Genomic DNA, 10373 nt, shown 5'->3' on the forward strand with positions numbered 1-10373 from the left:
TCCTGCCTTGCAATGGACTTTTTACATTTTGGCAGGCTGCACGCCCAGGATTGTGCCAGACTGCAGCATTAATAATTCACTACCTGATCTGATCTTTCAGCAGGAAACACAAGTAAAGATGACATTAAGTGCTGCTTGGCTTCCCCTCCTCTGCCATTCTCCTGTTGTGTCTTCAGATTGGGCTAAATCTGATGGGAATTTAGTATTAAATTAACACGAAAAGTCACATTTTAGGAGGTCAAAACCATATCTACAGCTGAAGAAAGAAACTGGATTTCCTGCTGAGTTTACTTTTAACACCAACATTTTAATGTTTGTTTGGATCTCTGTTTAAGAAAGAGATTAAATGTGTTTAGATTAGGATGCAGGAGAGGATAGCAGAAATTTTAGACTGCTATTGAGCAATGTATTAACACTTTTCTCCTGGTTGTGTGAAAAACAGGTTACCTGTGGAGATGAGAGGACATTTGCCTTCTCAAGGGGAAGAACTCCATTTTCTAGCAAGATTTGGAAGTTTTTCCTCAGCTTTGCAACAGAAGAAAAACCTCCTCTATGAGTAAACTCCAAAACATGTTTATATGGTTGAAAATGGTGGGAGGCATTTCTCCAGTGCCAGGAAAAAACCACCACACACACACACCTGCTCCTGCACCTGCTCAGCCAGGGGTTGTGGACCACGTGCTCCCAAAAGCTTTCTTCAGTGACAAAGCTGCTGTCCCAGAGTCTGATATAACCAAAGTGACCTAAAAGCTTTAACAAGCTACAAGTGTTCCCCTTCTCAGAGGGTGGATTTTGCTTTAAACAAAACAGAAAACAAAACAAAACAAAACCCCTAGAAAACTGAAGAATATAACATCAATTTTGACAAGACTGTTTCATTCAGTGTTTTGTAGAACGTGCAGTTTTTCATGTAGCCCTATGTACTTTCTATTTGATGCCTTAATTATTGCATCTCAAAAGCTATTAGAAGGAAGGGAAAATACTTTGCTTTCTTTTCCAAAATAGCTTTGCTGCTATTTAGCATTCATCCACTGTTCTGGTACTGTTATCACATTAACACTTAGAGATCCCAAGCAAGGTCAATGCCTTTGTCTGTCAGCCTTTGTACAGTCAAGAGACAGTCCTTGCCCCAAAGACCTTAAAATATAAATAGATAAGACAGACAAAGGGAGAAAGAAAGAGAACATTTCTATCATCGTCACAGATAGGAAACGGGGAGATAAAATGGTTTGCTGGAGGTCAGTGACACAGAGCTGGGGAAAAAACACTCTCAAGTCTCTGTCAAGTGTCTTTAACCATGAAGCTGTCCAAAAAATGCCTGTATTTCCTCCAGCGTTTCATTTAGGTCCCTGCAGAGATGCCCAGAAAAGGAGGCTGTATGGAATGAGTGCAGACATCCAGAGAGGCTTCATTTCCAAGAGGAACTTCTGAAAGGGATATGGCAGAAACAGTAGAAATTTCACCAAAGCTGAGTCCCAAAGCAGAGACCGAAACTGGCAACTCTGGACTCCACTACTAAGAACACACAAGTGGAGAAAAGCAGCCCAGAGCTGCTCCTCAGTGTCCATATTAACAGAAAAAAAATTGGAAGTTGTGGTCAAGACGTCACTCTCCAAGAAATAACAGCAAGAAAAATGTGGGGCAGGATGAGGTGATGCATGAGTTTAAATTGATCTGCCTTCGGTGTGCTAATGATAGCACGAGGATATGCCTGGTTTAGTTCCACATTCCCAATAAAGACTGATACACTAAAAAGACAGTGGGACCTATTCTGGGCAGAATTGAAAGAAGTGAATGACTAATTTCATGGCTACCCTTTGCACTGCTATACAAAGTCAGAGAAGAAAAACCAAATGGGGAAAAAAACTCCACTAGACTTTATGGCACAAGACATTCTGTAGAAGGATTTGCATTTCAGCTCCATTCAGTGACTGGTGTCTGCCTTGTCATGTGAGATTTCCCATCCTTTACTCATTTTTCTCCTTGTGTCATGATGTCAGAGAAAGAGCTCCCTCCTTTCTCACAAGCTTTATGTCCCTGTACATCTGGGGGCAGCTGGCTCTGTGATTAGCTATACACAGGGTGGTGGCTCTCATCCCTGTCTGTGACATGCCAAGCAGGTAATGCTAGAAGCCTTATGTTGAAACAGAGTTTAAGAGTCTGTTTAGTTAACCTAGGTTAAGTTCTGCAGTTTCTCTCTGCTTTCTCTGCCTTTCTTCAAACATAACTGGTCAAGGGAATTTGCATTTTTGGGATTTTTTTGAAGGCTTTATCTTCACAGTGTTGTTGGTATTAGACCACAGCAGGGACATCTATAGTGACACATAAACTAAGCAGCAGTGCAGGAAGAAACAAGTCACATCTATTCCACCAAAATCTTTCAGTACAGGGTTTGTGCTCAGCCTTGTTGCAAGACTCTGCTGACACTGGTAACAGAGATTCATTTTGGCATTAGAGTGCAAGAGAGCATCCTGGTCCACACAGCTGCGAGAAGAGCTGGTCCCAGCTCGGCTCTGGATTTTTCCCTGGCTACAACAAGCAGTGCTGGGTTTGTCTCAGCCTGGATGAGTGAAGAGGTAGAGCCACGTCTGCATCAGGCTGTACCAGTTGGACCACAGTTGCTCCATGGGTGTAACTCTGCCAGTTATTCAGCCCCAGTGAGTTTGTTCTCAGCATTCCAGGGACACTGCAGAGCCACGGGCATCCTCTGCTTCCCAGACGCTTCCCAACAAGCACAGGACTGCACACAACCAAGTCTGAGAAATCAGGGGGTTTAGAGAAACAAGCACAGCACCAAAATGAAAAATACTGCCTGCCTCACACTGCCCACTATCACTTTGTCCATTCATAATGCAGCTGTCAATATTTTCTTGTCTTTTCCCCGCCTTCCTCACATCTATTACTCTCCCCTCCACTCTTCTCCCAAACAGTAATGTCATTTAACTCCTCCTCTATTTTTCTCCACATCCACACAGAGCCCGCTGATCAGGACAGGGAACAGAGGCCCTTCCTAATTGGAATGGTCAGGAAGATAGCTCATCTTGCAAGAGCATCACTCGCAGGGATGCCCCAGTGCCCTGTCCTGCCTGCAGACCCACACCTGTCCTTTGTCACAGCTGGGCTGCCCAGAGCTGGAATCCAATCCCAGGAGGACTGGGAGGGAGGTTATTTCATCTGTTTTCTCTTCAGAGAAAGGCAAACAGGATGGGCATTCATCGATCTCGAGAAAGAAACATTAGCCAAGTCAAACACACAGTGGACTCTGAAGAAACAGGATGTCCAGGGGATATTATGACTGGATTCACCTTGGTACCTCCTCTTAAAAAAGGACAGACTTGGAGAAGAAATAAAGAGATGTAAGCACAGAATGAAGAACATTTTCAAGAAGCTTGGCCATGTTTGCTCTATTTCAATGCAGACCCTCCACAAGAGAGAGGGAGTTTGGAGTTACTGCTGGCAACCATCACCATTAGCCCCAGGAACTTAGCACCATCCATCCTGATGTCCACTGAGTCCCACCTTCACCAGTAGTGCCTGGACCAACTCAGCCATTCACCAGAACACCCAGGGCCCACTGCAAAAAGGTTTTCCTCTTATTTACTTATTTACCCTGGGAAGATGGAGACGTGACTGGAGGAAGAGCCCACACATCTCCATGTGCAGCCAGACATGGGTCAGGAGTAGCCAAGATAAAATCACCTTGGCAGGACAGAGGAGCAGTGGTAAAGGGACTTGTCCCCACATCACACAGGAGGGATGTAAGGGCTTGGCACAGGTTCCCCAGAGGAGATGTGACTGTCCCAATCCTGGAAGTGTTCAAGGCCAGGTTGGATGGGGCTTGGAGAGCACGGGGTAATGGAAGGTGTCCCTGCCACGGCAGGAGTGGAATGAGATGTGCTTTAAGGTCCTTTCCAAGCCAGGCCTTTCTATAATTCTGTGAAAATGTGGCTGCCAAGAGACAAGCAAAGAGAGCTCCAATGAGCACAGCCAAAAGCAAGGCTCTGGGTTCAAGGTCATAACAGCCCTCTGGCAGGAAATGTGGCATTTTGAAGTTTCTGTTGCTTCCCAGGTCTAATCAGCACTGATCATCCCACAAGGAGCTGTGGTCCTTCCCCTTCAGCGAGGTTCTCTTGCCAGAGAACTGTGAAGAACAGAAGTATAATTGAAAAGCATTGGGGAGGACTTCATGGAAATGGGTGATAGGTCTGTTTGAGCTGGAGTCAAAGTTTTGTTTGATTTCATTTACCAGTTAGTAAATTAACTAGTTCAGAGAACTGACCACTGGCATGGACCTTGAAAGTTTATTTCCTTGCCAGTATTCTGGGGCTTGTATTGCATTCTGTAGCAATAATACTGTAAAATTAGACCTGCACTAATACTGAATTGCAGAGATTTCACAAAAGAGAACAAACAGACCTAATCTGACCATCCGGGCACTGATGAAAATAAGCACCCCTGAGATCAGTGTAATAAGATTTGACACTTGCAGGCTCGTCATGAGAGACCTGTTTTTATGTACCAGGTTTCCTCATTAATCATGCAGAACTCCAGCCCCAGTCAGACCCTTGTGGACACTCCAGCAAGTGGGAAGCAACACAAATCCCATGGAGGTTTTTCTTGGTCCAATCCACCTCCTGTTTCTGGTTGAAATCTTTTAGCAACTACTATTAATGCCAAAACACAATGTTTTTCAGCTGATGGGAGGTGTGCACATTTCTCGTAGGAAATGAGAATTAGTTTCAGAGTGCTTTTGCTGGAAGAACACATTCAGTGAGTGGGGGGTCTTCCCATTTCCCACTTTTCCTAAAGAAGCGGTTCATAATTCCTTTGGAAGTTTTCATTCTCCCTGTAAAATACAGTTTGTTTTTAAGCTGGAAGCTTTAGTTGTTTTGGCTGAAATGGCACGTTGTTACCTCTGGGGTTTTAACAGTGTAATTTTACTGTTTTGAAAAAACATTTGAGAGAAACTTGCCTAAATGGGAGCTTTTATCACAAAAGGCCATTAAAAGTTTTGGAAGACTTTTGTCTAAGTAAAAATTGCTCTTAAATAACGCTATAGTCCTGCTCAGATTTAACTTTTCCCTGTTTATTTTATTTAGTTTCTGCAGCATGGTTGCTGGCAGGAAATTGGAGGCAATCCCAACCTCAGATTTATTAACACACCTTTCTTGAACATGCTGCTGAACATAGAGATTTATGATTGTCAGCTTTGACTTAGCAAATGACAAACCTTTCAAATGAAAGAGTTTTCAAGAATCTCTGTCCAGGATCAGCACCATGTAAATTTGCCTGTCACAACTGATTCTGTTTGTACTGTTCAAATTTATTCTGATATTCAAGTTTCTGCTGAAAATGGAAATTGTATTTAAGCTGTTATTGAGAAATATAATTTAAAAATAATGGGGAAAAAGTAAAGCAGGTTCATGGGGACATCTCTGATTTTTAAATTCAAATAAAACAAGCCAAATTTGGAGGTTTACAGAAGATAAAAAATTTACACAGGAGATTTTCACCACAGATCACCTCATAGTGATTTTCTGTTTACAACCAGCTCTAGAAGTCATTCAAACATAGGAGTAAAAAGAAAAGCTGTTTTAACTGAGCACCCTTGCCCCTTTTTGCATCCCTGAGCATCTGAATGCCATTGATTCCCAGGTAGAGTGAGCAAGCACAGGAGTCTGTGCTGGAAGACTCCAAGAGCAGGGGCAGGGCAGGAGGCAGGAATGGTGCTTTCATCCCAGGATGCTGCAGAGGTTCTGGGATACCCAAGGAACATTGGCCCTCAAGTGCTGCTGGTGCTGTAATCCAAGGGTATTTGAAATTTCAATTATTTATGTGTTCATGCTGTGGGTTAATGCTGACTGACACTAAAACACTGCCTAGATTTAGCTTCATAAAATTTTTATCCCCACTATGAACTGCAAGTTTTTCTCCAATTTCATTTAAAGGAAACTGAGTATTGAAAAGCCTACTGAGGAATTCATGAGCAACCAACTACAACCTCACTTTTCCTCCTAGCCAAATCCTGGGACTTCATTACCATGGCAACATGTCATAATTTTAATTCCTTTCCTGATTGCCACTGCAGAGAAACCAATACGTGTGCTTGCTTTCCTTGCAGCCTGCCCTGCACTTTGTAGTGGGTGTAAAGGTTCACAGCATGTGCTTCCCAGGGCTTGTGATCCAGAAAAGGATGCTGTGTCCTTTTTTGGGGTTAAACACCCATAAAAAATTGATAAAGTTCAGCAAATCTGACTCAGGCAACTCAGGCAATGCTTGTGGTGTTCTGACCTCTGGGCATCTCAAACAGCCAGACACAGCCCAGGGCAGGGGGAGCCCCGGAAGGAACAAGCTTCCTGTACATTGTGGGGTTTTAGGTATTACACAAGAAAGAAAAGCAGCGTCCACCAGAGAGAACTGGAAAAGGGATGAGAGGTCTTGATGAGGACACAGGGTCTCCAGCAATCATCAGTCCCTGGTTTGAGGTTTCACTTATTTTGGAAATCATCACACTCCAAAGCATTTACAGGATTATAATCTCCCTGCTGGAATCTGAAATGGGGCCTGAAACACCAACAGATGGATTATTATCTTAATTATTTATCTGGTTCACATAAAATCACCTGTTTGAGGCTGAAAAGCCTCATTCAGACTCAAAAGAGCCCAACAGGGAGCTCTGGCAGGGGGTCACAGACATTTGGTGCTACCCCATACATGGAACATTGGTCAGTGAGCCCTGCAAGAATTCAGAAAAGATGAGCCAGGGGTGGGCACAGCTGCCCCATGTCTTGGCATGGTCCATCAATGCTCCATCAACCCACAGAGCTGATTTCCTGCAGCTCCCCATTCCCTCCTCACAGAGGTGGTTTGCTGCAGCTCGCCATCCCTTTCTCACAGAGTTGGTTTATTGCAGCTCCCCATCCTCTCCTCAGTGCCCCTTCTCCTGGGCTGAGCTCCAGCGTTCAGTGCACCCCAGCAAGGATGGACACAGTGGGTGTCTCTGCAATAGGCATTCCTGTGGGAATTAGACCTCCCACTGGCAGGAGATTCTGGGGTTTATTCCCACCAACCTCCTGGAAATCCCCAGCAGCAGATATGTGCACCAGTAATTCAGCCATGATGGAGCAACCAAGACAGATCCCATGGGTAAGCTTTTTCTAGAGCCCATCACAAGGAGGTAAAGGTACAAAGGATCTTCTAGAGCTTGGACCTGCCCTCTAAACTCACTTGAACTGCATTATATATGTGTATTTGTCATGTATGTGCACATATCAAATATTTATTATATGCATATGTATTTATAATGCCCAATTTTGTTGCAAACATCTGGAGAGTCACATCTCATTTAAGCACAGAAAAAGCATGGGAGATTCACCTTTCTTTAAGGGCAGGAATAAAGAAAAGAGAAGGTTGAAATAGTGGAATATATGTAGCTACAAGCCAGCCTTTTCCCTCACCTCTAAAATCCAGCCTTCCTTCTTGCTGAAGGGTTAAAATTTCTGAACAGAAACCACAGTGTTTTCCTTCTTTTTTTTTTTTTTTCTGAGCTTTTTTATTTAGTTACTCTTTCATTATTGTTTTTCTTAATCTAAAAAGTGATCTAAGTAATTATAATCATAAAATGGATGTGAACAAAATGGGTACTGCGGGGTTTATAAAACACAAATTTCCCTTTTCTGGGAAATTTGGTCTCTCCCGCACTTAAGCCTTTCAAACTCTGCCCAGACTCCTAAGGTGGCACGAACCCCACAAGGCCTGTAAGGCTGAAGAGGAAATCACTCCAACATCCAGCTCTCCCCAGCAGATGCAGGATTGCTAACACAGCACTGAGCACTGCCGGGGGATGCTGCCCTCACTGCTGTGGGGAGGGTCCTCATTGGGCAGAAACCAATAAATCCTCATTGGGCAGAAACTAATAAATGTTAAATGAGTGAGTTTGGCAGCACTGGGCATGCACAGAGACATCTCTGGTGGGGTGAGTCGTGCATCTGAGCTGGATGTGCTCACACCTCACCAGTGACCACCAGGCTGAGTGTCCAACCTGCTCCAGGTAACACACATCCTGCAGGAGTCAGCTCCTCAGCCACCAGGGCACCACATTCCGTTTAGGCTTTTTAATTTTTTTAAAACTGTTTTCTGAAAATAACCCAAGAAAAACCTTCCTTGATGTTCACTAAGCTGTTGCTGGCAAAATATCACTGATGTAAAAACAAGGAATTTTTTTAAAGGTTGAATGTATCCAGAGTGCTCCAGCCTTCTCTTTTTTGCTATTCCTTTATTCATTTTTAAACTGATAACTACTCACTGCATTTTAATTTATGCAGAAAGGGGGAATTCCACTGTGATTTAGGAATGGAAAACACCAGCTCTCAGCCTGAGATCATATAACCTCCATTAAAAACTAACTTTTATGTCCAAATTACTAGAAAATCCTCGGAGTGTGTCAGGTCTGAATGCTGTGTCCCCAGGCTCCAGATCTCTACAGATCCTTCCAGAGATGTTATTCTGCCCAGAAAACCAATGAGGATTTTTTTGAGAAAACTTTGCTTCATAGCTGCTTCCTGTCCACAGAGGGATGGAGCAGCTCTGCTGGGAGGAAGGGCTGAGGGGATTGGGACTGTTCAGCCTGGAGAAGAGAAAGCTTTGGGATGAGCTCATTGTGGCCATCCAGCACCAAGGGAACCAACAGGAAAGATGGAGAGGATGGATGTTTATAAGGGCCTGGAGTGCCAAGACAAGAGGGAAAGGCTTCACACTGACAGAGAGTAGGATTAGATGGGATATTGAGAAGACATTTTTCCCTGTGAGGGTGGGCAGGCTCTGGCACAGGGTGCCCAGAGCAGCTGTGGCTGCCCCTGGATCCCTGGCAGTGCCCCAGGCCAGGCTGGACACTGGGGCTTGGAGCAGGCTGGGACAGTGGGAGGTGTCCCTGCCATGGCAGGGGTGGCACTGGATGGGCTTTGAGGTCCTTTCCAACGCAAACCCTCGTGGAATTCTGTGATTCACTGATGCTCAGGACCTGAAGATCCAACCCTGAGCTGTCACACACTCTCCCTGCAATCAGAGCAGAGAAGCAGCCAGTGCCAGAGGATGGAGCAGTTCACACTAAAGTAGAGGCCTGAGGTGGAGAAATTTTCCTCCTAATATACCGAAAGCAACAATTTAGAATGCACATCTACACAAAACTTCCACCTGCAGGAGCAGAAGAGACAAGTCCCACCTTGACCTCATTCTATTCAAGTTCATCTGCTGGGAAAACCCTGCAGGGCCTCCAGTATGAGTTTGCCTCTGCCCTGGTTCCAGGGGTGAGGATCAGCACAGTCAGATGCAGGACAAACAACCTCATCACAGGTGACAGCAGAACCCTCTCAGGAAGGTGTGGAGCTCTGTGGAGATCTGGGAGGAACACAAGACACAGAGAAGTGCCTGAGCTGATGACAGCATGCCTGATCTCCACAGCAGGTTCTTTGCTAAAGGCATCAATGCTCTGATGCTCTCCTCAGGCTTTCTTCCCAATTCCATAGCCAAGTGCAGAGTATACAGTCATTTAGACCTTGGTGAAACTCTGGGAAGGCAGAGGTGAGACCGACAGCTCTGTGAAACGTGCATTATTACACTAAGTACAGCACATTTTTGATGTGCTGATTTTTTGGCAACATGTGAAGCAGCAAAGTCAGTCAGACCTTTAATTTCTCTAACCAGCTTTAAGGGATTTGTAACACTATACTCAGTTATTGGAGAACAGGAGGAAATTGTTTGTCTGATTAGAAACCTGTTATTTATTGTGCATTAAGAGCACAATCACCTAATGCAGGATATTTTATCCCAGTTTTAGGGAGGTGGGAGTGGAAATCAACAGTCCTGTCCCACTGAATAATATAAACGCACTCTGATCTCAGAAGTCACCTCTCGAATACTAAAGAGCTGGAACATAAAGGCTTTTAAAGAATATAGTTTCCAATTAGGTCATTGGTTTCAAACAGAGGGTGTACTAAATTAGTAACATTTGGTGGCAAATTTCTTTGAAGTTCTCATTAATCTTGGTCTTGGATTTGAACTTTTCTTGGCAATATTCCTTATAGAATTTGGATCCCAGTTATGTCAAAACAACTGATTAGCCCCACACTTTGAAGGCAGGGGGGATTAGGTAGGGCGGGTGTTAGATTTCATGAAAGGCCTATTTACCTACTCGTTTAGCATGACCAAATGGGAGGGCAGCCAGCAGGGGAGACGTGTTGGAAAGATTCCAGCGCTCCTGTCTAATTAGGGATCTCCACAGCAAAGGGGAGCAATGGATTTGTGAGAGCAGCCACTGTTCATATGCAGCTGCCCACTGGGTCTGGGCAAGGGCTGAGGGCTTCCCTTGACCTGTG

This window comes from Passer domesticus, chromosome 20 (assembly GCF_036417665.1).
Source record: "Passer domesticus isolate bPasDom1 chromosome 20, bPasDom1.hap1, whole genome shotgun sequence".
Taxonomy (NCBI): Eukaryota; Metazoa; Chordata; class Aves; order Passeriformes; family Passeridae; genus Passer; species Passer domesticus.